The sequence below is a fragment of the Triticum dicoccoides genome, chromosome 2B (genome assembly GCF_002162155.2).
Source record: "Triticum dicoccoides isolate Atlit2015 ecotype Zavitan chromosome 2B, WEW_v2.0, whole genome shotgun sequence".
In the NCBI taxonomy this organism is placed as follows: Eukaryota; Viridiplantae; Streptophyta; class Magnoliopsida; order Poales; family Poaceae; genus Triticum; species Triticum dicoccoides.
Genome location: NC_041383.1, coordinates 287,254,214 through 287,282,045, shown reverse-complemented (window position 1 = coordinate 287,282,045; position 27,832 = coordinate 287,254,214).

Sequence of the window (27,832 nt, the reverse complement as noted above, 5' to 3'; positions counted from 1 at the left end):
CGACAGCAGGTTTAGGCCATGCTCATCGTGACCGTCCGGTGTTCCTGGCGTCGGCCCGAATCCGTCGAAGATCAAGTCTCTGCGGATATCCGCCGTGTAGTTCAGGTTTCCGAACCCGATTTGATAGCTAGGGGCGTAGCTGTCGATCTGCTCCAGATGGCCAAGCGAATTGGCCCGCAGTGCGAAGGCCGCCGAACACGAAGATCTGTCCGGGGAGGAACGTCTCACCTTGCACCATGTCATTGATGATGATTGAAGGAGTCATCGAGCCTGACAGCGACGACATAGAGGAACTCTCAATGAAAGCACCAATGTTAGTGTCAAAACCGGCGGATCTCGGGTAGGGGGTCCCGATCTGTGCGTCAAGGCTGATGGTAACGGGAAGCAAGGGACACAGATGTTTACCCAGGTTCGGGCCCTCTCGATGGAGGTAAAACCCTACTTCCTTCTTGATTAATATTGATGATATGGGTAATACAAGAGTAGATCTACCACGAGATCGTAGAGGCTAAACCCTAAGAGCTAGCCTATGATGGTATGATTGTAATTGTGATCGGCCTTCTAAGGACCAACCTCTTCGGTTTATATAGACACCGGAGAGGGCTAGGGTTTACATGAAGTCGGTTACAAGAAAGGGAAACATAATATCCGGATCCCCAAGCTTGGCCTCCACGCAAAGGAGAGTCCCATCCGGACACGGGCCGAAGTCTTAAGTATTTTATCTTCACGCTTCAGTAGTCCGGACGTTGTACACAGTCCGGCTGTCCAGATACCCCTTAATCCAGGACTCCCTCACCCGACGTTGGGGATGATGCACCGCAGCTCACGTCGAAGGATACCTGTCCGGAAGCGCGGTACACAAGCAATCCGGCGGGTGCTTTTGAGGACCCGAAACCCCACACGCCCCGGAGGGACCCCGTCAGGGCGCGCGACGGCTATGGGCTGCCCTAGGTCGGCCTGACCGCCCCTAGGGCCTCGAGGTTCACCGCCCTACAAAAGAAGAACGAACGAAGAACAAGGAAGAAGAAGAACAATTGGGAGAGATAAAAGCAAGGTAAAAAGTGTGAATTGATCGATTATGTGTTGTTGTTCAATCGTCCGTCACCTCTTATCTATATAAGAGGCAGATGGACTTACCGTACAACACAAAGACTTGCCTTGCCATCAAAATCATCAAAATCTAGACAAACTCGGACTTACGACCTCTGGGCCGGATGTCCGGCTCTAGGCCCGGATGATCCGGCCTAGCCCAGTTTTCTGACAGCAGCTCACACTTTTGCCTCTAGAATCCACATACTTCCTCGGATTTGGACAAGTTTTATATCAAAATCAACCGCCTTGACAAGACACACAACTTTTATGCTGAGCAGTTTTCAATCTGAGGTCATCCTGAGGGAGTTTAGGGCTCTTTTCTAACATCTGTAGCAGAAAAAACTGCTCGGGCGTCCGGACTTCTACCCGGACTCTCCGGCCTCCATCCGGATCATCTGGGACTGGATCCAGATCATCCGGCTTCATCAAAAACCTTCTATTGTCTTGGTGCTTTAATTTCCCGAATGATCCGGACCCCGGCCCGGATGATCCAGCCAAACATTGCTACAGCGCACGGTTTTGCCTGTAACTTTTGCATACAACATCGAATGGGGACAATTTTTATATCAAAATTGACTGTTTTGACGAGACGCGTAACTTTCCTGTCGATTTTATTTCCATCAGAGGCCATCTTGGGGCCTAAACAATTGAAGAGTGTTCTGATTAGAAAATCTCATTACTTCGAACACAACTTCGGCCTTAGAGATGAGATCGGATGGCTATGGCCCAATTATCAATGTTTCACCTTTTGAAGATACGGAACTTTGTCACTTTGAGAACTTTTCCATTTGAGGCCTTCTTAATTATGTTTTTGACCATGCCAAAATCTAGTGTCAACACATGCCTCCCTGTTTTTTGGCAAAACTTGTGTGCCGAACAATAATTTACAATATATTTTTTCTAAGGACGATGTCAACACTCCATCGGCCATTTATATTTTTATGACGATAATTATGTATGGGCCATGTTTTTGCTAAGGGAGATAGTTATTTACTCCATCGGCCATTTATATTTCTCAGGATGATAATTATGTATTGGCCATGTCTTTGTTTGAACCTCTTGATGCAAACTTGGGTGAAACCTTCTCAACTTCATGAACAATCCGATGATAAAGTTCCATAGATATGTATCTCAAGATAGTCCTCCGAAAAACAATGTTCACACTTTTGCTAGGATTTTGCAGATAATCAACAATAAACTTTCTTCAGTCCTTACTTTCGGCTACATAAAAATTTCTTTAGTGGCCGAGGTGGTGAGCTCCAACTCGGCCTTACTTATGTTGGCAAGAACAAGCATCGACTATTGATAGACGTGCAATACACCATGACCAACATGGTAGCTATATGTTTGCTATGCCAACCCTTTCGAATTATTATTTCTAGATATATGAACAATTTTAAAGCAACCCAAGGTAAATTTTGCATCTAGGAATACCTCAAGATAAACTACAAGTGATTCGTCATAACATTGATAACCCTTAGATATTTGTTGCACTACTCATAATGAATCACCGAAAGCCTCAATATGTATAGCACCCATGGCAACCAAAAGCTCCAAACTGAATAAAATTTCATATTCAGCTTTGATTATTGTGCGAAAACATTTTAAGTGGCAAGAGGCTTGTTTGGTCTCCTATTGAATTAAGGACGATGTTAGGATACTACACCGGCCATGCATTGACATATTCTTAGGGCGATAGATAAATATCTGCCATTACCATGAGGGCCATGTAGAATTCACCCACCAAAGTATGTATAGCCGAAATAAACAAATCAAATAGCAATAAAATATTTCGGCCCCATTGTATTAGCAACAAAAATGTAGCTAACAAATGTATAGCGATTTGGTAATACCCCCTCATGATAAAGAAAATTATGTTGTATCCATGGATCAAAATAAATCCATGGAGGGTAACTGATCATACCTAGGGATGAATTCCAGGGCAAAGGCATCAATTGCATGGTTGAAGAAAATGGATGATGTGCTAACCAAAAATTTTGATGTTGTGATGCACACCTTCGGCTTAATCGTTTGTTGCTTCCATCCTTCTCTTTGTTCACTTTTATTGTACTTATTGCAATAGAAGCATGCACATCATTTTTGTTTTGATTGATCCTCTTGGGAACCCATGCCATGTTCTTCTTTCTCAGCTCTTGTGCACTAAGATTTTGTAATTCCTTCTTTTGCCAATACGATAGGCAGAGTGTGCATCTCGGTTGTGATTCTGTTTTGACCAATGGCAATTCTTTTTTGGCCTTGTGCACTCTCAACTTCTTTTCTTCAGATTTGGCACTTTGACTCTCAACAATTGACTGCTTCATCTCATTGCCTGCAGTAGCCAATATCAACAGTTTCATTGGCTCTTTTTCATTTGAGATCAAATCTGAAGTAGCACTCTTACGACCATCTCTTTTAACACGATAAACTTTCTTGACTACCTCTTTCTTCTTCCTTGAGCTGCGGACCGATTCCTTATGATTGAAACAGTCTTCAACTTGTGATTGTTCAAATGTTGTTTTTCTCAGAGCTGCATAATATTGGTGAGATGATCTAAAATAAGATGGAGAGTGTGCCCTTGTATCATACCTGTCCCATGATGGATATGGATCTACATGAGCATAGGGAGGCATCCACAGCATTGGCATTGGCGGCCCAAAATAAGGATATCAATATGTTGCATCAAAATTCTCACTTTGCCAATACCGATCCTCATATTGGCGCCTTGGGGGTGATCTTGGTTTCTTTGCATGATTCGGCCGATAAGCATTCTTCTCTTCACTCTTCTTTTGATATTTATCCAGTAGCTCAGCGAAGGTAATTTTTGACCTCTTACACTTGCGCCTATTTCGGCCTTTGTTCTCTTTCGGTTCGCTTTCATCGATCATTGGATTAGCTTGCTTTCCCCCTCCCCCATCCTTGGCGTCTTCATTGTATCTTCGATAGAATTCTTGGCCTCAAGATTATGTTCATTATGCTCTTCAACAACTTCTCTTCTTGAAAGCTTGATCTGGTCACCTATAGTTTTTACCTTCTCTTTAAATGGATCGGCTTGAAGTAGCCGATGCATAAACTTTTTGCCATCAGGACCAATCGGAATAGGTTGGTCATCTCTTGGTGTCTCAACAAATTTCAATCGACCTTTATCAATGGCCGGTTTAACTATTTGGCGGAACATGTTGCAATCCTCAATACTATGCTTGGACAAATCATGCAACTTACAATACATTTGTCCTTGGATAGACGGCTTGACATGGTGATCAAGAATTCTAATGTAACTATTTTTCTACAACAAAACAAAGGTTTGATCACACAAGTTTAATCGAAGGTATACTTTTTATTTTCTAGCCGATCTTGTTGTGCGAACAGCTTTAGAGGTAAGCAAACGAATGGTTCAGATTTAGAATATCTCCGTTTGGCTATGCATCGTGTTTTGCACTCTATCACCGATGTTTTTGGATAAGATATAATATTAGCATCGGATTTCTCCAAAGAATTTAACCTTGGCTTTATATTTCTATAATGAAAATAGCTAGATCGTACATGTCTCAAGTGAGACCAAATGAAAGCCAAGTAATAAATTATAAAATCCACCTAATTAGATATGAACTCTAGATAAAGCAATGGGGAAAACCCTGGCTGCACCAACAAGTCATCATCAATCTTTATAAATGGTGCAATGGGTTGACCGATATGCTTAATAACAATTTTATTGCTACCAAGTAAATTACCCTTCTTCATTGGTCTTTGAAAATTTCTTGTGAGGATATGTCTAATAGATGCATCAAAAATAAAGCTGTGACCAAATCTAAAAACAGGTAAATTACTTGACAGCCATACCTCTTCAAATATGCTGGGAGAGCATGATGGTGGTGTGACTTGCAGAACATCTTGCTCCGTCTTTGGATGGCTCCCCAACACCTAATCATCGTCTTTTTCTTGATTCCGTGCATAATTGCTTTGAAGATCCATGTCAGTCGAACTTTGTTTGGCTACTTGTTCTTATCCTTGAGGCTTGTCAATTTCTATGGCACGGAACTCATAGGGCAGGAAGTAGGTTCCATTCACTTCAAAAAAATCAAGCATCATTGTTTTGCTATGCTTGCCATGCCATTTCTCAATAATGCTTGCCTCTTCGGATTTGATGGACTCAGAATATATACTACTTGATTCGTCTTTTTCAAACGAAGCACTTTCATGTTCCGAATCATCCTTCCTTTCATTGATTCTACCAATTGGCAATGCTTCTTTTATTTGAGACAATTCTTTTTCTATTTGTTTCTGGCGGCGAGCGGCAAAATTGGCTTTATGTTTTTTCTCAATTTCAGCCCACTCCGGATATAATTGCCCCTCACTGCTTTTAGATTCTTTCGGCAATGACACATGGGTGTGGCCGAGAGTTTGCAATTGTGCAGGGGGTGTATAATATGATGTTGTACTAGGTGAAGGCATATGCATTGTTGCAGAACCATATTTTTGCTCGCCAATTCTATCAATTGGCAAAGATTCATCTTCTTGCAAAACTCTAGCTCTTATTGCATTATAATCATGAGCTAGCCCCTTATCATATTCTTCAAGGCAAAGAGCACTAATCTTGTTATTTCGGGCTATATCCTTATTAAAGTGGCCACTTCCCATTCTGTAAGGGATTGCTCCACAATATTTTTATATTCTTTCAGCAACGAGGTGTTGCCGAAATTATGCAATTGCATAGAGGATTCAATATATGCTACTCCCTCCAACCCAAAATAAGTGCCTTGAGCTTAGTACAAATTTGTACTAGAGCTAGTATAAAGTCGAGACACTTATTTTGGGACGGACGGAGTACAATATTAGATGATGGCATGTGCACTCCTGGAAATGTTTCACTTATTTGGCTATGACCATGAAGGTGCGAAGCCGAATTATGAGCATCTACAGTTGTATACGGTGCCAAAAAATTACTAACATGAGGTGTATCATATGACGGTTGAGAGTAGCCGGCCAAATAGCCAGTAGTAGCATGGCCAATTCTCTCATTCGTCAGCATGGTTGGATTAGTATATTGCACATTAGTTGCCGATGAATAAAAGGGTGAAACACTTTCTTGCATGGCATTAGAAATTCTAACATGAGGTGTTTCAAATTTATTAACAGAACTCATCATGTTGTTCATCGGCATAATGATTTGTGGGGTTGCCGATGCATGAGACTTGGGATACATATTGTGCATGTTACAAGTATCATAAGAAGTTGAAGCATGTACGTTACTTTGAATTGGCCCTTGCATGTAGTTAAATGCATGATTGAAAAAACTAGGGCTGGCAGTTAGAGTATACTCATTGAACGATCTAGTAACATCATATGAATTATTTGCAACTACACAAGGGGATCGGGTATTCATATTACCTTTGTAGACTCAAACCCTAGATGACGGTCTCTTCGTAGCAAGAACGGGCTGGAGACTGTTTGAATCTTCGATCCCCAGCGGAGTCGCCAAAAAGTGTGTTCAAACACGAAAACATCACCGTGTACCCTCGATGTCGGGGGTGATGCACCGCAGCTCACGTCGAAGGAGACACATCCGGAAGCATGGTACGCAAGCAATCCGGCGGGCGCTTTTGAGGACCCGAAACCCCACATGCCCGGGAGGGACCCCGTCAGGGCGCATGGCGGCTATGGGCTGCCCTAGGTCGGCCTGACCGCCCCTAGGGCCTCGAGGTTCGCCTCCCTGCAAAACAAGAATGAACGAAGAACGAGGAAGAAGAAGACCAAGGGAGAGAGATAAAAGTAAAGGTAAAAAGTGCTAGATGAATTGATCGATTGTGTGTTGTTGTTCAATCGGCTGTCAACTCTTATCAATATAAGAGGCGCATGGACTTCCTGTACAAGAAAAGGACTTGCCTTGCTGTCCAAATCATCAAAATCTAACCAAACTCGGATCTCACGACCTCCGGTCCGGATGTCCGCCTTTAGGCCCGAATGATCCGGCCTAGCCCAGTTTTCTGACAGCAGCTCACTGTTTTGGCTCTAGAGTCCACATACTACCTTGGATTTGGACGAATTTTATATCAGAATCAACCATCTCTACAAGAAGCACAACTCTCATGTTGAACACTTTTCGATCCGAGGTCATCTTGAGGGAGTTTCGGGCTGTTTTCTAACATCTACAATAGAAAAAATTGCCCGGACGTCTGGACTTCTACCCGGACTGTCCGGCCTCCATCCAGATCATCCGGGACTGGATCCAGATCATCCGGCTTCATCACAAACCTTCTGTTGTCTTGGGGCTTTAATTCCCCGGGTGATCTAGACCCCGGCCCGGATGATCCGGCCAAACATTGCTGCAGCGCACGGTTTTGCCTGTAACTTTTGCTTACGACCTTGGATGGGGACGATTTTTATATCAATATCGACCGTTTGGACGAGACGCACAACTTTCTTATTGTAATTTTGTCCATCAGAGGCCATCTTGGGTGTCTAATCAGCCGACTGGTGTTCTATATACAAAATCTCAGTACTTCGAACACAACTTCGGCCTTAGAGATGAGATCGGATGGCTGTGGCCCAAATATCAAAGTTTCTCCTTTTGACGATACTGAACTTTCTCACTTTCAGAACTTTTCCATTTGAGGCGTTCTTAATTATGGTTTTGACCATGCCAAAATCTGGTGTCAACACCTTGCCCTCGCTTTTACCACGGTTTTTTTCGTCATGGACGGCCCAAAGAATGTCATGCAACTACGTCTCCGGCCTGCCCAGGAAGAAAAGCCCATTTTCGGTCATGATTTTTTGTCATAGAAGTAGGAGCATACCACATCTATGCTGATACCCAGTTTTGTCAGAATTATCATCATAGTAGTGTCATAAGCATGACAGAAAAAAATCCATTCGGCCCAAAATGTTATGGATGTGTCTTTTTTTTGTAGTGACTACCCTACTAGCTCAACTCCCAGGTCCATCTACAAATGCACAACTCAAATGTGTAGAAATAAATAATGATCGCTAAGTTGCGTCGTACCTCACTCCTTGTCATATAGTAGGAGAAACTAATAATATTTCACGTTACTACGTGTGCTCAGTGGACAATATATATAACATATAGAGTAAAAAATGATGCAACGAGTGTACAGCCTCTTTGGCGAAGCCATGTCGATCTCAGCATGATTGGGTTGGTCCGTGAGGATGCTCAGGCTTATTTGGATGTGGGAGGAGGGGACGAAGATCTTAGGCGTCTGGAGATGGAGCCGGGGGTACTGCTCTGCTGTGATGGAGGGTTTCGTCATTGGAGCAGCTCCGGTGAGTTGTACAACAGCGAGGTTGAAGCAGGACAAGAGACAATGTTAACCTGAGTGGAATTCTAATAGCATCTCCTTTAGATGATGTAAACTACATAACCATAAAGTGCTAGATGTAAAATACATCAGCCACTCATGTCTGAACTTAACTGTCGAAATTGAATTTAACTGTCGAAACTGAATTTTACTGTTGAAACTAAATTTTGCAGTTGAAACTGAATTCTACTGTAAACACACTACTAGCAGAAAAGCAGTAGCAGCAGCAGCACCCAGAGCAGCAGCCCGTGCGAGAGCTGAGGCAGCTAGTCTTGTAGCAGCATCTCGGGTAGCAGCTGCAGGAGCTCGAGCGTGACGAGGATAGGCTGCTCGTGCAACAGCAGCACGAGCAAGAGTAGAGCAGTAGCGCAAGCAAGAGCAAGAGCAAGAGCAGCAGCGCAAGCAAGAGAAAGAGCAGACCAGGCAGGGGACCGAGAGCAAGAGCAGAGCAGCTGCGCGAGTGAGAGCCAAAGCAGCAGTAGCTCCTACTGATCTGGACGTCGCCACCGGGGGAGCGACGCCGTGGAGGAAGTGGCCGGCAACGCCACCATAGATGGAGCCGCGCCATGTCGGCTCGGCAGCACTGTGAGATCAAATCAAGAAGAAAATACAGCGATTGGTGTAGACCATCTATCGGTGTACTAGAGTAGGGGTACCCTAGTATCCCGAACTTGTGCACGGGCAGTTGCAGCGCCCCGCGGCAAGGCTTGCCGGGTGACCGCCAAGGTCCTCCGTGGTTCCTTTTGGAGCCATTCAAGAACAAAGTATTCAAGCCAAGGAGACAAGGCCCCGACAAGAGGAGCTTGCCGGGAAGGCCAACCAAGGCATTTCAAGGAACTTGCCGCGACGCGCCACGCGTCCCGACAAGGCCCGGTGAGCGACAAGCTTCCGGGCACGACAAGAGAATATCCGCGGCAAGGCGCTTGCCGCGACAAGCTACCACTCAGTGCCCGCGCTCTAGCACATCCACCAACGTGTCGCCCTGAGGCCTTTCTAGACGCGCGTGGCAAGAGGCTGTGCAGCCAGCGGTGCGCGGTGGCAAGCGACGCTGACAAGATTACCATCATGGCAAGCGGTGGCGTCCCTGACGGTCCTTTTTGCACTATTTGCGCGACGCTGACGGGCATTTAATGCCTTTGTCCCCTGCCGTCAGGGTTAGGTAGGATACACTGTACAGGTGGTTGTACCAACCGCAACTCCTTTTCCATTTTTACCCTTGTCTACGTTGCCACCTGTCGGAGACCCCTTGAGCATATAAAAGGAGGCCCATGCGCAACGTAGAGGGGGTTTGGTTCGAAGCCAGAAAAGCACTCATGCTCGGTCTCGTTAGCAGCTGGTGCGTACTATAGCACTCAGCGCTCCTGAGCAAGAACTCAATACAATCAGACAAGCAGCAGTAGGAGTATTATCTCTCCGGAGAGCTCCGAAGCTGGGTAAAACTGCTCGTGTGCTTCACCTCGATCCGCTCTTCGTGCGACCTCCGCCCCCCGCCGAACCGAAAGGGGCTCGGTCCGCCGTTCCCATAGGTGTTCGTGGATCAGCTTCCCCGACACCATCTTTGGTGGCACCGATTAGGCCTCAGCTTCATCCGAGGAATCGGTGATGATGATGCTATTCCTGTGGTGCAGGTGAAGACGATGGTGTGGAAATGGAGGGGGCGCGAAAGACGAGGCGAACAACAGGGCAGCTCCTTGGAGGTGGAGGACGGGGCAGCTGAACCAGCTGGACGACGAGATCGACGACGGATTCTCCTCTGGTATGGTAGATGAGGGACGTCGAGGTGTTTCTGTGGACGACATCGTCGGGGAAGAGGCTTTGGTTGGGTGGCAGATGGAGGAGGGTGTCGGGCTTCATGGGTTTTCGTGGCCTCGGTGTATGAATTGGTGGGCGGATGGGATGGGAGGGGGAACCATGGCTTAGGTATGCGCTTGTCCGAAATGTCGGGTAAGTTATGAAAGTACCTCCACCGATTTGAGCTAGGTCTTCTTTCAGTTCAGGGGTATCACGGGCATTTCGCGTGTCGGGATTTCGCAGGAGGTGGGAGTTTTCGCGCGCGCTGTAATTTTGGATAGCAAGGCGCGGGTTGAGATGGAGGGGGTTTTCGGAGCACATTGAGACAAAGAGATATCTTAAAATTTTGGGGTAACAAGGCACTGGTTGAAGAGGTTGGAGTTTCGCAACACGATAGACACACATGCTAGCTTGAAATTTCGGCATAACAAGGTGCGGATTGAAATTCTGGGAGAACAAGCTTAACGTGTACAAAAAATGACAATTCGCACCTCGCTGGAGATAGCAGTGTCTCATTTTACTATTCCTAGAAATGCATTGAACTACAAGAACAAAAAACTAAAAAAATCGGGACAACAAACATAATGTGTACAGTACCAAATCAATTTGCACTTCCATCAACAATAAAAAAACAATTCGTGTTGTCTAGCATATGGACTAAATTTGAGTACATTTTCCCTGATTGAATGAGATTGTACCCAGGTTAGTTATACAACCATCTAAATATTATATTCACAACACATGACATGAATATAGGAGTAGTAAATTCCTATATAAATACGCACTACATGTACATACGATCTCAGATTCAAATATATGTATCCATTTTATGTTGAATTCAAATCATAGTACATGTATGCTCTAGCTAGATGTTCAGAATCTAAACCATGTGTGATACTATGTACAATGTGTTTAGCACGCACAACACACACACAAACACCATTTAGACTAGTAAGGTAGACGTGCATTGCACACATGAGATTTGGCAACCAAATTATGAATAAATACCACATTATAGCATGTAAGCTTTGAGTCATATGTGCATGATGTAGATGTTCATTTATTTCTTATAGTTCATCTCATTCAGAATCAATTAGTTTTAATAAAAAGGCTAATCTATTTTAAGATTCATGAATTGTACGTTGTAAAGCATAAAGTAAAAACAAATAATGGCAATTCATGTAGACTTTTGTTTGGGCAATTATGATATGGAAGATTCTAGAACAAAGGAGAAGTGCTTGTGTTTTGAAGTTTGTGCATTATGCTTAAGTTCAACCATGGAGTCTTCTAGATTGTACATGTGGCAAAATCTAGTGGAATCTAGATGATATCCAACAGCCAGTAGTGCTTGGATTTGCCATCTCTGCACCGTCGGATTGGCTTCATCCAAGGACCATCTTTCAAAGTTATTCGAACACTATATAGGGTTACAGATATAGATATGTCATGCCAAAGCCACCCATCATCTCCAATTTGAATACTGTGTTCATGCACGGATACAATGTGGCCAAATGATGTCTGCCATTGGTATCTCAAATTCAAATCAGTCTGACCTTGTTCAATGTGTATACAGTATAGCATGCTCGTATCCAAACCACACCATGCATATCTCAGTTATATTCATGCATGCATGGGTTTCGAACATCAAAATCTCTTATTCAAATATTTGAATTCAACTTTACATTGATTATGACCTCCCCTAGTCATCTTGTCTTTATAATTGTACCACTAAATTTCTCTCATGCATGCATGCACACAGACTACCACTCGGCATTATCCATCGCACACATGCAATCTTTTTCTTCAGGTCGGTCTCCCATGCATGCACACACACACAGCTCCCCCTCTTCATCACTTTGGGATTCTTTATCTCGCACATGCATGTGTAACAATTGATGTTCTTCTATGTGTATGTATATATATAGCTAGATCTTTCCCAGTTTTCCACACTAACCGATCAATCTATATATCTAGTCAGGTCCCACCCTCTTTCCCACATACACATCGATCAATCTTTACCTCTCTATATAGGATTGCATGCCTAATACACCCACATTATATATCCATCGTCTCCCTCTCATCATCCATGCCTTCCGCTTGATCTCTCTGAAGCGCGCATAGTGGCAAAGACAGGGGGCAGCAAGGGCCTTGGCCCCCCTAACATCACTATATATTGAGGCTAATATGGATGTGATCAGTAGATCAGTTGGTGGTAAAATGGTTTAAGTTGGTGAATTAGCCCTCCCCATAAAGGATTAGCAATGCTTGGTAACAGTGTCCTGGACTAGGGGGTACTCATCACATCGTCTCCCAACCAATGGGTCGGGCCAAGGACCCCCATGGCGGTTCACTAATGGGCCACTTTAGGCAGCCCTTGCCGCATACAAGGAAGAATCCACAAGACATGGCACTCAAGCCAAGGACTCTCCTAAAACCCTAGGCCTCTGGTGTGTTATATAAACCGAGGCCAGGCTAGTCAATAGATCAACTTATATTCATTAGAATAATCTCGTGGTAGATACATGGCCTCTATACTATCCCCCCATATGAATACAATCAAAAACATGATGTAGGTTATTATCTCTTTGAGAGAGCCCGGACCTGGGTAAAACCCTGTGTCCATGTTACCATCGCACCAAGATGCCTAGCTTAGGGCCCCTAATGCAAGATATGCCGGATATAGAACTGACATTTGTGCTTTAATTGAGAGCCTACTGGCCGTCGCCATGGTGCGATGGGAATTTAGATCATCTCCGACGCAATCTATGCGTCGGAATCGAGCTTTAATGTCGATGCCGGCATCTTCGTCGCCGGCTCGATTAGTCTCCTTGGCTTGACCAAGGACTATGCTCCATCTTAGATCATTATGTTCGGACGAGGGACTTCAATATCAACTCCGATCTCTATCAAGATCATGGAGGAATCATCGATCGAGCTCGGGGGCTCAACGTCAACATTGCCCTCGGGTGATCATGCTGTTTTTCTGGACAACAAACCTTTATCCGCCACCTCCAACCCCTTGAGCGTCTCTTTGATGATTGCTTTGGTGGAATTGTGCGGAATTGAGTGTACAACAACCCTATAAAATTTCATTGCGTTCCGATGGAGGAATCTTCGGCGATCTATGATATATTGGAGGCCTGTCGAGACTAGACGGGAATCTGGACGAGTTTAGGGTGTGGTCTCCAGAGCCCAACTTGGAGGTTATTTGGAAGATTTAACCGTCCATCTTCTGCAGAATTTCCATATCTACCACCTCTCAAAATTTCATCTCGATCCGATAGTTCAAACTCCGAGAACCTTCCGATAAGTGCATCACTTTTCGGATATGTTTTCTGCACGAATACGAATCCGACCTGAGTTCATATTTATTCATGAATGGGATATTAGACAACCTTTTTGGAAGAATCTTCTAGGGTATTGTATTTTGTTTCTGAACACATGCCCACAAATTTTTCCCCTTTTCGGAGGTAATCCTCAGCATCGCGCCGGTGTCAAACCAGCCCTTGCTCCACATCTACCGACCTGCGCTAGACAGATCATCGCTTCATTGAGCCGAGCCCAACCTTATCAGATCATCAGCTCGAGAAGCCGAGCAAGATTTTGGCATCATGAAGGCTAAACTATCACCAACGCCGTCGCCCCACGGATTGCACGGGTCAGGCGCCCCGACATCACCGCTCGGTCACTTCATCAATCCGGCATTGACCGCATCACAAGTTAAGACCAGCGTCGGCATGGTCAAGCCATAGCTTCTTCAAACCGATGTTTGCCACACCGAACCACTACAACACCTCGGCTGGCACGGAGGCTACAACTTCACCTTACCGACCTGCTTCGTCACCTCGTTTGGACCGGGGGCTTCGCCATCTCTTCATCAACCTACTCCGGAGACTTCGGCGTCACCAGCCGACCAGCTTGGTCACGTTAGCTGGACCGGGGCTCCGCCTCGGCGAGCCAACCTTTGTCAGCACTGCCATATCATTGCTCCATCGCCCATTAGGCAATGGGGGTGCGTATTGAGTACGAATTTTGGGAGTAACGTTTCTTTAGATTGCTACAACAGATAAATGAGGTGCTATTAATCCTAGTAATTTTTTCTTGCTTTGGTTTATTTTTTCCATGGAATTATTACTCTGGTTTGTTCCATCATCTGTACACAGGTCTATCAAATGATGGCCGCATTAACAATGGTTGCGTGATGGTTCGATCAGTTTCCCGTCCGCAGTTCGGCGAAGGCCTCATCTGGGACTCGGACCGCCCTGTGAATACAAGCTTTGTCACGCCGGCGCCCCATACCGAAATTGGCTTTGACGCCAGGCCACATCTCTTAATTTTTTTTATTTTGCGTAAACTAATTATGCAAGGATTTTTTATATATTTAAATTATTATTTTTAGACTGCACTATTTTACATGTGTAGGTAATCGACTTCGACTACATCACGCGGTCACTTCGGCAAGCCGACGTCATCATCCCAATCGGCGTAAATCGGCTCGCGTGATCACCTTGTTGGTCGAATTGCCATACTAACATGTTCGGTTGCCTCGGGGACTTCGGCATCGCTGAGAGAGCTCTACTCATCGAGTGTTTGGCACACGGACCATATTTCTTTTATTATTCACTTTGCATAAATTATTTATTATGCTATGAATCTTTTTAATTTATTATTATTATTACTATTATCTCTGGCTTGCACTATTTTCTGTGCATAGGTAAATGATCCGAGTTGGGCAGCACTTTCACCTCGGCGTATCGAGGTACCACGTCACCTCGGCTGGAACTGGGGCTTCATCATCCTTTATTAACCCACGCCAGGGACTTCGGCGTCATACTGTCGGCCTACTCCATCGCCTCGGACGGACTCGGGTTCCACCTCGCCACATTGGCCGTGCTATGTCACCACTTCAGAGTGTCGAGCTCTTTGCTCTGCCACCTCGAGACCGGCTTGGGGGCTGGGACCTCATCCCGCCGTAAGCTCGGGCCGCGTCATCAACACCGAACACACTAACCAGCTAAGTCTCTTTCATGCTTAGCTATTTCAAGTTTTTCTTGTTCGGTACGACCAAACATTGTAGTTATTTATTAAATACTTAGTTTGTCAAAAACATTGTTTGTTAAAAATATTCCTTTTACCCAAGTTAACTAGGGGCTTGTAAATTTACAAGAGCCATTTTATAATAATTATTTCTTCCTAGTCATTGCAAACTCTTTTTCTATCACTCCTTTTTTGACTCGAGTGTATGGTCAATAGTCGGATAGCCTGGCTTCTCTCTAAAGCCGCTCGAGTTTACTTCGCTAAACTGGCCTCGGAGAAGCACTCCGTCGTCAGGATAAGGAGGTTGAAGCCGATGCTGACCTACTTGCAGTTTAGAGATCGGATGTGTCATGTTAAAGCATGACCGAAGAACAAAAACATTAAGACGAATTTTCGGATTGGCACCAAAAACATGATTTAGTTTGGGCATAAAGTTTTTCAAACAGAATTTTTTTGGTTTTTCAAGCCTATGGCACTTTTAACCTATTTGTGTGTTTCCAGCATAAGTCTCGCAGTGCAACGCCGGACACCTTTATAGATTCGGCAATATCAACAGGGGGCTGCAAATAGAGCCGAACCCATCAAAAGCCAAGGTAATTCATGGAGTCCTCGGCAAAAATATTCTCGGATATTGCTATATATGCATCGGTTTCGAATTGTGTCTCTGGTCAATAGTTGGGTTGCCCAGCTCCTACGCTTGCCTCCTACGTTCCGCTTTGTTCGGCTAGGTGTGCGAAGGGAGGACCACTGCGATTGTGCTTCCAGCTCGCATGGTTAAGCGCCTCAGTGGAGAAAGCCAAAAACTGACTATGACAATAGGCGCAAACTGGTTAGCGATCCTGACTATATTAAACTATAAGATCGATAGAGGTCACCCCGTTTTAAACAATGGGCCATTCATAACATTGGCCGAAGTGTTTACGGCTTGACCTCGGCTGTCACCGAACACTAACCAGGGGCTAGTAATGGGCCTCACAACATTAAGCTCCGATGACTAAGTGAAAGTTATAAAGCTCACATATCTGATTTCCTCGTTTCTGGTAACACAACCGCCTCTGGGCACCGAGACGATGGCTAAGGGTTGTCTTGTTACTGCGGAAACATCCTGTGTAGCATCTACAAAGGGGTAGAAGCCAATGATGGGCCACATTCAAATGATAAAGGGTCGCAATGGAGTCAAAATAAACACATCTCATTAGCGTTTCTATTTATTATACAAGTGTTGCCTTCTGTAGTTATCGTTATAAAGACATTAAATATGCAATAATTTGACTTAAGATTTTGGCCAACCTGGGTTGGCTGGCTCCTGTGATTACCCCTACATTTCCGATTGTTATCCTGGGTGGTAAAGGGAGCACTTCTGTGATTGTTACTACCGGGTCATCTGAGTTAGTACCTCAGACTGGGTGAAGCCGAAAGCTAGCCATCTTAAAGGATATAATTGGTCGGCAATGAGGGAAGTAAATTTTTTGGTTCATTACCCCATTAGTTCGGGAATATTTTCTTTGGAAGATGTTTCTTATGTTAATAGTAATCTAACATATCTCTCCGTGTACCTTTGTTTATAAAACCATATGGCCGGATTGCCTTGTTTGCCGTAAATCTTTGCCCTTATAAAGGTTTATAAAGTAGGACAAACACTCCTTGGCTATAAGCCCAATAGGTTGAAGCCGATGGTCGGTCAACAAAGTTTTGCACAGTGTCGATCCGAGAATTAATTAATGATGTAGAGTACTTGGATACATAGAAACATTACACATAATTTGTGATTTTACTCTGGATACCGATCCTTAATCTGGCCACCCGTGCGCGCATTAAGGCTCGGGGGCTACTAGGCTTCGGGCTTATCAGTTACTAATATTAAAATGGCACATCCCCTGATCTGGTGTTGCCACCCGACCAGTGTCTCGGGGGCTACTTCATTGCATATTCAATGCAGAAAATTCAAAGTTCACAGTGTTCGGCTTGACCGTGCTATGGACAAAAGCGTCTTCGGACAATAATAGGTACCAACTGGGACTTATCCAGCATCAAGCTAATATATTACGGCGACTTCTCAAAACCCTCTTTCAAGGTCCCATCCGCTGATCACTATCTCCTCTAATGTGCACCTCGGATTTTAGGCCGACACACACCTAGAGGGCTACTGGCTATATATCTCGTCAGCAAATAAAATAAAATCCGCAAAACAATCAGCCAAAGACCAAGGTAGTACACCACCTCGGATGTTGTCTGGCATAAAGCTCGAATACAAATGGTTGGCTCCATAGAGGGCATTTCTGGCATTAAACTCGGTAGAACTCCTTCAAATTTTTTGAACCAAGGTGATGTATGACACCTCAGATATAGTTCGGTGTTGGAGCTCAGTTACAGTCCAGCGTTGGAGCTCGGATGCAGTCCAATATTGGAGTTCGACTGCAAGAGGATACCTCAGATGCAGTCCGGCATTGGAGCTCGGACGCAAGAGGACACAGCCGCACGGGAACAACTTCAAACCCCCTCGTTCAAGGCATTGATAAAGGCTGAAAACTTAAAGGGGCTCCTCGGATACCCGATGTATAAACTCTTCGGATTCACTTCGGCGATCCTCAAGATCGAAGATGAGAAGATTTGTTGAACCAGTTTTCAAGACCAACGATCGAAGATGAAGAACAATTCAAAAGAATCGAGGAGCGTCCCCAACTTGAAGGCCGGTTCAGGGGGCTACTAACGGTGTCCTGGACTAGGGGGTACTCATCATGTCGTCTCCCAACCTATGAGTCGGGCCGAGGACCCCCATGGCGGTTCACTAATGGGCCACTTTAGGCAGCCCATGCCGCATACAAGGAAGACTCCACAAGACTTGGCGCTCAAGCCAAGGACTCTCCTAAAACTCTAGGCCTCTTGTGTGTTATATAAACCGAGGCCAGGCTAGTCAATAGATCAACTTATATTCATTAGAACAATCTCGTGGTAGATACTTGTACTTTGTACTATCCCCCCATATGAATACAATCAAAAGCAGGATGTAGGGTATTATCTCTTCGACGGAGCCCGAACCTGAGGAAAACCCTGTGTCCATGTTACCATCGCACCAAGATGCCTAGCTTAGGTCCCCTATTGTGAGATATACTAGATATAGAACCGACACTTGGCCCCCTAGCTCATTTATTTTTCATGGCTCCGCCACTGCACGCGCATGTTCTCGCCCCCTCTATTTAAATATCGATCTCGCACTTGTGCAGTCCTTCATAGTCTCCCTCCACATTGCCCCTCACACCATCTTCCACCCCCTCTGTCGGTGTACTAGAATAGGGGTACCCTAGTACCCCGAACTTGTGCATGGGCAGTTGCAGCACCCCGCGGCAAGGCTTGCCGGGCGAACGCCAAGATCCTCCGTGGTTCCCTTGGAGCCATTCAAGAACAAAGTATTTAAGCTCAGGAGACAAGGCCCCGGCAAGAGGAGCTTGCCGAGAAGGCCAACCAAGGAACTCCAAGGAACTTGCCGCGTCGCGCCACGCGCTCCGGCAAGGCAACAAGGCCCCGGCAAGAGGAGCTTGCCGGGAAGACCAACCAAGGTACCTCGAGGCCCGGTGAGCGACAAGCTTCCGGACCCGACAAGATAACAGCAGCGGCAAGGCGCTTGCCGTGGCAGGCGGCCACTCTGCGCCCACGCTCCAGCGCATCTACCAATGTGTCGCTCTGGGGGCCTCTCCAGGCGCGCGTGGCGGGAGGCTGTGCAGCCAGCGGTGCGCAGTGGCATGCGAAGCTGACAAGATCGCCATCGTGGCGAATGGTGGCGCCCCTAACGGTCCTTTTCTGCACTGTTTGGGCGACTCAGACGGGCATTTAATGCCCTTGTCCCCTGCCGTCAGGGTTAGGTAGGGTGCACTGTACAAGTAATTGTACCAACCACCTCACTTTTTACATTTGTACCCTTCTCTGCGTTGCCACCTGTCGGTGACCCCTTTAGCGTATAAAAGGAGGCCCATGCGCAACGTAGAGGGGGGTCGACTGGTTCGGAACCCAGAAAAACACTACGCTCTCTCTCTGGAGCAAGAACACAAGATAATCAAACAAGCAGCAGTAGGAGTGTTATCTCTCCGGAGAGCTCCGAAGCTGGGTAAATTGCTTGTGTGCTTCGCCTCGATCTGCTCTTCGTGTGATCTCCGCCCCCCGCCGAACCGAAAGGGGCTCGGTCCGCCGGCCCCATAGGTGTTCGTGGATCAGTTTCTCTGACATCTTTGGCGCGCCAAGTAGGGGGCGTCGAGATTGTGTGAACCTGACCCGACATTCACACGAGCTAGATCTTCATTCCCTTCATCAACATGCCACCGAAGAAGAAGACTTCGGCGACAGCCGCTACGTCCACGTCACTTCCGCCACCGTTGGAGCAAACGGGTGGTGGAATGGACGCCGATGGAAGAATGGACGTCGACGAGGAAGCTTATGATGCTGCCAGGTCCAAGGACAAGGCTGCACAAACCTCGGCGACTGTACATGTCCCGCGCCACTCTTAGGAAGCGCAAGACCAACAGCGTCATGGCACTCGTAGTGCCATACGCATAATAGGCCAAGACCAAGCTGGTGGATCTCGGACCGCTCAAGACCAGCATGCACGCCAGCGTGCTGGCACGAGCGGGACACGGTCGCCTGAACGGGATACTGCTCCTTCTAACATAGTTAGAAGTCCGAGCATGTCCCGCTCCTCACGCCGTCCGCCACTGCCACCCACCACTCCAGCAGAAGCTTTGGCGCAGGCTCAACTGCTCCTAGATTACCCTCCGACATCGGACAAGATCGACGAATGGAGGGCCACCATTCAGAGTCTCATCGGCTACGCCAACGACGACACTCCACGATGGCCGAGCACGTCGCCGCTGCGGCAGGGTTGCCGGGCGCGAGCCGGTGGCGACGAAACGGGTGGAGGTGCAACTACCATGCAATCACCACCCCGAAGGCCAAGATCGCCGACTCGTCGGATCCACCTCGACAGGGACTCCACCGCATTGTCGGATCCACGAGCTCGTCGCGATCAGCGCCAAGTTCTTCATGATCGACAATAAGAAGACGCTCGAACTCGCATCGAGCGCCGAAGAGAAGCGCAACGTCAATCCGACAAGCGCGTTGGGCCCTCTGTTGACATGCATGCCCCAGGGGAACCAGGCGATCTGCCGTACGCGGTAGGTTGCCCTGCGTTCACTGGTGAGTTGCGGCAAGTCCAGTGGCCCAGCACGAAGAACTTCAAGCCAGACATACCGGAGAAGTACGACGGCAAGACACATCCGTCGGAGTTCCTCAGCATCTACACCATTGCGGTGCAGGCTGCCGGGGGACGGGATGACAAGATCCTTGCCAACTACTTCCCGCTGGTGCTCAAGCCCAACGTCAGATCCTGGCTCATGCACATGCCGGACAACTACATATCCTCTTGGGCTGATCTGTGCCATCAGTTTGTCGGCGCCTTCACAGGCGGACACAAGCCTCATGGCCAGGAGAGTGATCTTCATCTGCTCGCCCAGAAGGAAGGAGAGCCCCTGCGCAAGTACATTCAGAGATTCAGCAGTGTGCAGCACAACATCCCAGACGTCCACCCTGTCGTGGTGATCAGCGCGTTCCATCAGAACGTGCGAAACCGCAGGATGCGGGAAGAAATGGCGATGTGCAAGATCAGGGACGTCAGTGAGTTATATGCACTGGCCGACAAGTGTGCACGTGCTGAGGAGGTAGGAGACTCCCCGGAGAGAATGTAGGAGCAGGAGGATCTGACAGTGAAGATGCTGCCCCGGCAAGGAAAAACCGGCGGCGGAACAACAGGAAGAGGAAAGGCAAAGAGGTGCTAGTTGTTGAGCAGTCCGGCAACGGTGGTGGCGCCAAGAAAGCCAAAGCTGGTGACTCCAGCAAGGAGGTTGGCGCGGAGGTGGCGGTCGCCGACAAGCAGGACGGCACCAACAAGCAGTATTGCAAGATCCACCGCACCAAGGGCCACGATCTGCAGAGCTGCAAAAAAGTCGAGCAGCTTGTTGAGCAACAGAAAGCTGAATACGAGCGGCGCGACAAGGAGAAGGCCCAGGAAGGTGCTGGGGGATCTAGCAAGAAACGTCCCGGCCGAGGAGGACGCCGCGGCAAGGCCAAGCAGCGGCAAGGAGACAGACCTCCTCGCGGCCGCGACAAGGATGAAGATGACGAAGACGATGAAGACATGGATGATGAGGAGACTGATGAGCAGGAGTTCCAGAAAGCCACAGAGGTCCTGTGCGTTGACGGTGGTGCTTCTCTGCATACCTCGCACCGTCAGCTCAAGCAGTGGGTGCGGGAAGTTAATGCAGCAGAACCACCCGTCGAGTCACGCAAGCCTTTGAAATGGTCCGGCACGCCTATCATCTTTGATATTGAGGACCACCCTGATCGCATAACTGTGGTCGCGTGCTTGCCAATGTTGGTTTCACCAACAATCCGCAACCTCAAGGTCACTAAGATGCTAGTTGACGGCGGGGCTGGCTTGAACCTGATCTCCTCCGCGGTGCTCCAGAAACTCCAGATCCCTGACAGCAAGCTCGAAGAGACCGGTACATTTCAAGGAATCAACCCGGGAAGGAGCAAGCCGAAGGGAAAGATCACGTTGCAGGTAACATTTGGCAGCGAGCTGAACTTCAGGACCGAGAGGGTCACGTTTGATGTTGCTGACTTTCCATTACCTTACAATGGAATCCTTGGCCGTTCGGCACTCGCCAAGTTCATGGCAGCCTCTCACTATGCGTACAATGTACTGAAAATGCCAGGCCCGATAAGTGTCATCTCTGTCCCTGGCGACAAGAAGGATGCTCTTATCTGTGCCGACAAGATCTACTGGGAAGCAGCAGCCGCGGCAGAATGCAAGACAGTTGCCGCTGAAGCTCCCGGGGGGAAGAAGAAGACCAAGTCCGGCAAGAGCTCTGATGCCCACTCCGGCAAGCGCACCTCTTTGGAGTGCTGCGCTACCATCAAGGACGCACCATCAAGCTCCACCGGCAAGTGTAAGAAGGCAATGGTAGCTCCACCTGAGACCAAGAAGGTGTCCGCCAAGGAGGACGGCACTGGTGGTACCTTCACCATCAGCGCCACTCTTGACCCCAAATAGGAAAGCGCGCTCGTTGCTTTCCTCTGGGCGAATGTCGACGTGTTTGCGTGGCAACCGTCTGATATCCTCGGTGTTCCCAAGAAAGTAATTGAGCACCACCTTGCCGTCTGCCCTCATGCGCGGCCCGTTAGGCAGAAAGTCAGGAAACAGGTAGTGGAGCGCCAAGAATTCATCGCAGAAGAAATCAAGAAGTTGGAAGCAGCAGGCCTTGTCAGAGGAGTGCTCCATCCCACGTGGTTGGCCAATCCTGTTGTCGTGCGCAAGGCTAACGGGAAATGGAGGCTTTGTATTGACTTCACTGATGTTAATAAAGCTTGTCCCAAAGACCCATTTCCCTTGCCGCGCATTGACCAGATTATTGACTCCACAGCCGGATGTGATTTGCTTTCATTTCTTGATGCATACTCAGGATACCATCAGATCTTCATGGAAGAAGAGGATGAAGAGAAAACCGCATTTATCACCCCGTGTGGCACGTACTGCTTCATACGGATGCCTTTCGGTTTGAAGAATGTTGGTTCAACATTCGCAAGGGTAGTCCACCACGCTTTTGAGCCACAGATGCAAAGAAATGTGGAAGCCTACATGGATGACATAGTGGTCAAGAGCAAGAACAGGGCGACCCTGATTCAAGATTTAGACGAGACATTTGCAAATCTGCGCAAGATCAACCTCAAGCTTAACCCCGAGAAGTGCGTGTTTGGAGTCCCTTCCGGCAAGCTTCTCGGGTTCTTCGTGTCTCGGCGGGGAATTGAAGCCAATTCCGACAAGATCAAGGCCATTGTGCAGATCGAAGCACCAAAGCGCGTCAAGGATGTACGAAGGCTTGCCGGTTGCGTGGCTGCTCTCAGCAGGTTTATCTCTAGATCTGCCAAGCGCGCCCTGCCATTTTTCAAAATTTTGAAAAAGGCAGGTCCAACAAAATGGACACCGGAGGCGGAGGCTGCGCTGCAGGACTTGAAGAGATACCTGTCCTCCACTCCAACACTTGTCACACCTAAGCCGCAAGAGAAGTTGCTGCTGTATATAGCGGCAACCAATCAAGTGGTTAGTGCTGCGTTAGTGGCGGAGAGGGAGGCAGATGATGAGCCAGCAACCACGGCAGATGCATCCAGCGACAAGCAGGGGGCTTCGCCGACAAGCTCTGGTCTCGACAGAGATGGATCTGCGCACGAGCATGATAAGATGCAAAAGAGAATGGTGCAACGTCCAGTTTACTTTGTCAGTTCCCTTCTACAGGGGCTAGATCAAGGTACTCTGTTGTGCATAAGTTGCTTTTTGGCCTCCTCATGGCCTCGAGAAAGCTGCGCCATTACTTCCAAGCACATGAGATCACAGTCGTCACTCGCTTTTCGCTGAAGAGGATACTGCAAAATCCAGAAGCAACAGGCAGGATTGTCGAGTGGGCGCTGGAACTGTCAAGCTTTGGCCTCAAGTTTGAGAGCACTTCAACTATCCAAAGCAGAGCATTGGCAGAGTTCATAGCAGAATGGACGCCAACACCAGATGAAGAAATTCCAGAGACGAGCATCCCTGTCAAAGAGGCAAGCAAAGAGTGGCTGACGTACTTTGATGGTGCCTTCTCGCTGCAAGGCGCCGGTGCGGGCGTGCTGCTTGTCGCGCCCACCGGAGAGCACCTCAAGTACGTAGTCCAGATGCACTTCCCCAAGGAGCAAGCAACCAACAATACTGCAGGGTATGAAGGATTGCTTGCCGGTCTCAGAATCGCAGTAGACCTTGGGATCAAGAAGCTCATTGTCAGGGGTGACTCACAGCTTGTCGTCCGCCAAGTGAACAAGAACTACCAGAGTCCATTGATGGAAGCATATGTTGATGAAGTGAGGAAGCTAGAAGAGCACTTTGATGGCCTACAGATGGAGCATATCCCAAGAGCTCAGAACGACATTGCTGATGGCCTGTCAAAGTGCGCCGCACTAAAGTTACCTGTGGAACCAGGGATCTTTGTGCTCAAGTTGACTCAACCATCCGTAACACCATCAATTGGACAAAGCAAGAAGAGGAAGTTGGTTTCTGGTGACTACTTTCCGGCAGAACTCCCCGAAGCCGCCGCCAAGAAAGTCCCCAAGATCAACACCAAGGATGCTGAGGGGCAGTCTGCTCCGGCAAGCCTTATGGTTTGTTCCGTTGAAGCAGACGCTCCCAACAAGTTTTGCTCCGGCAAGCTTGCCGGGGAACATCAAGCTCCGGCAGGGCCGCAAGTCCTTGCCGTAGAAGCGGATGTTCCCACAGCAACAGATGTGCCTTTAGTCCTTGTTGTCGAGCCACAAGCTCCAGCATGGGCACAGCAGATTGTCCATTTCCTTCAGACAGGAGAACTTCCCGAAGAGCAAGAACAAGCGGAAAAAGTAGCCCGGCAGTCAAGTATGTACCAGTTTGTCAATAGCATACTGTACAGAAGAAGACTCAACGGTGTGAAATTGAAGTGTGTTTGCCAGGAAGATGGACAAAAGCTGTTGGCAGAGATACATGGAGGCATATGTGGCCACCACATTGGCGCAAGAGCACTTGCCGGCAAAGCATTCCGACAAAGTTTCTTTTGGCCGACAGCCCTCCAGGATGCAACTGCACAAGACACCAAGTGTGAAGCGTGCCAGTTCCACTCCAAACAGATAAACCAGCCAGCTCAACCTCTCCAGATGATCCCTTTATCCTGGCCATTTTCGGTCTGGGGGCTCGATATCCTCGGCCCTTTCCCCCGAGCTGTCGGGGGCTTTGAGTACTTGTACGTCGCAATCGACAAGTTCACAAAGTGGCCGGAAGTGCAGCCAGTGAGGAAGGTGACAGCACAGTCAGCAGTCAAGTTCTTCAGGTCAATTGTTTGCCGTTTCAGGATCCCTAACAGAATCATCACCGACAACGGCACGCAATTCACGAGCCGCACCTTCATGCAGTACGTCCAAGACCTTGGCACCAAGGTCTGCTTCGCTTCTGTTGCTCATCCGAGAAGCAACGGTCAAGCAGAGAGGGCAAATGCTGAAGTGTTGCGCGGGCTCAAGACCAGAACTTTCGACAGGCTGCGCAAGTGCGAAAGAAACTGGATCGAGGAGCTGCCGGTGGTTCTTTGGTCGATCAGAACAACGCCTTTCGCTCTAGTCTATGGAGCGGAGGCAGTTCTCCCCACGGAACTCGTATACGGATTGCCTCGAGTGCTCGCTTATGATGAGCTTGAGCAAGAACAGCTGCGACAAGATGACGCGCTGCTCCTTGAGGAAGATCGTCTTCAGGCTGCTGTACGAGCTGCTCGATACCAGCAAGCTTTGCGCCGCTACCATAGCCGCAAAGTTAAGGCCAGAAGCTTCGAGGAAGGCGACCTTGTTCTTCGGCGCGTTTAGTACTCCAAGAATTCCAACAAGTTGACGCCGAAGTGGGAAGGCCCTTATCGGGTGAAACGAGCCACTAGGCCCGGCGCTGTCCGCCTTGAGACCGAAGATGGCATTCCGGTGAGCAACTCCTGGAACATAGAACATCTTCGTAAGTTTTTCCCGTAGGGCGCGGTTGCCGGAACCCGTTCCGGCAACCACCTTTTGTACAAGTCTTGCCATTGTTGCATGTAATCCTTTGTACAAAGCCGGGCGCAGATCCCGTGCATAAATAAAACCCCATGTGCTCCGCACAACTTGTCCATTTCATGCATTAGTTTCTTTCTTGCATGTGTTATCTAACACTTTGTGCAGCACCTACATCCGGTAAGCAATAACGAGCCGAAGGGCTCCATATCAATATTTTCTCTTCTTTCTTTTCTTTCAACAAAGGAAAAGAAGGTTCCCTCGCACACCAGTTTGCCAGGGGGGAAGGAGAAGATTGTGGTATGGACCATGCATCGTTCAAGCAAAGTTTTGCCTTGCCGGGAAGCAAACGACAGAAAAGCTAAGTTGCCAAAGTTTGAGCAATCAGTTTTTAAATTTTTGAGTTATCTTCCTCGAATGACCCTGCTTTGTATGGAAAACCTGTGCGCAGAGGAACCAACTTGTGGCTAGTTGCGCCCTTACTTTGTTTCGAGTCCGCTCAACAACTTAAGTGTGCTGCATCTAGTCGCGACAAGGTTTCTTGTCGGAAGCAGCGCCGCCAGCAGGCTGCTGACGTTCCGCACTCAGCGCTCGCGACTCGGGTGCCTGCGCCGACAAGTTCCCTAGAAGCGTAGGGTAAAAACATACAAAGGAAGGAATCTAGTAGAGGAAATAACATAGCAATTGATAACAGAAATAAAGTTACAAGATAACTTGTCACAACTCTAACAGACTGTTTTCATAACATGATTAGCAGCGACAAGGGAAAAGAAGAAATGGGCGGCCTAGTCTACGCGATCGCCCTCAACCCTCTTGATCTCGCTCACCTTGTCCACAATGGGTGCGACAAGGGCCTTGAGTGCGTCCCGATCGGCGTCTGGCGGCAAGGACTTGAGGACGTTGGTGAAGCTGAGGCCTGGATTGCGGAAGGCCACCTTCATCAGCACCTTCTGGAGAACCCCGGCGCAGATTTTGCGCGACTCGTCTGCCAGCTGCTTTGGGATCCTCTCCCGGAGCCGCTGGAGTGCCGTCGCCACGCCCTTGAAGAACGGGCTGAGCTTGGCGCTGGGTTGGAGATTCTCGTCGGAGGGATACCCAAAGTCCTCCATCCCCAGCTGCGCCAGCTCCTCGTCGATGACTGCGGCAATATTCACCAGACCCTCGGTCCAGTGCTCCACAATATCTCTGAATGAGTTCTGGGTAACTGCGATGCTCTCCAGCAGCGCCTTGTCAGCCTTGACCTTCTCCGACAAGGTCTTCTCCCGCTCCTTGGCGTCGTCCAGCGTCTGCGTCAGCGTGGCCAGCTTCAACTCCAGGTCTGCATTGGAATCCTTGGCGGCGCTGAGCTCCTTGCCCCTCTCAGCAAGAAGACCTTGCAGCTCACCGTCGGCGGCAGCATCCTTCTCACGCTCACGCTTGAGCATGGCAAGCTCCTCGCCGCTCTTCCCGATGTTGGCCTCCAGCTGCGCCACCTTCTCCTCCAGCTCTTTCTTGGCGGCCTCTGCGGTTGCGGAAGAGTCCTTTGCTTCCTTGAGCGCCCCGCCAAGTGCTTGCTCGCGCTCGGCGAGCTCCTCCTCGTAGCTGTCAAGGTTGGTCTTCCACTGCACCAATTCGCCTTCTCGCGCGGACTGCTTCTCGGCGGCCAGCCTTTGTTACTCCTCAGCTTCGGCCTTCTCGAGAAGGAAGGCCGTGCGCTCCTCGGCCAGTCGCTCCCGCTCCTGTGCTAGGGACCAGAGAGCTTCTTGATTGTGGCCCCGGAGCTCCTCCGCGTGCTTCTCCATATCAACTCCCGCCTTCGCGACAAGCGCTTCCCGGGAAGCCAACTTGGCTTGTCGTGCGCGGTAGAGTGACAGCAACTTCCGCAGCAGCTGCTCCTCCTCAGGCTCGCCACTGCTGCTGCTGGGCGTGTCGACCAACGACAGTCCAGCGGAGGCGAGCACCTCCTCATCGAAAGTTTCCCCCTAGACCGGCGCCCT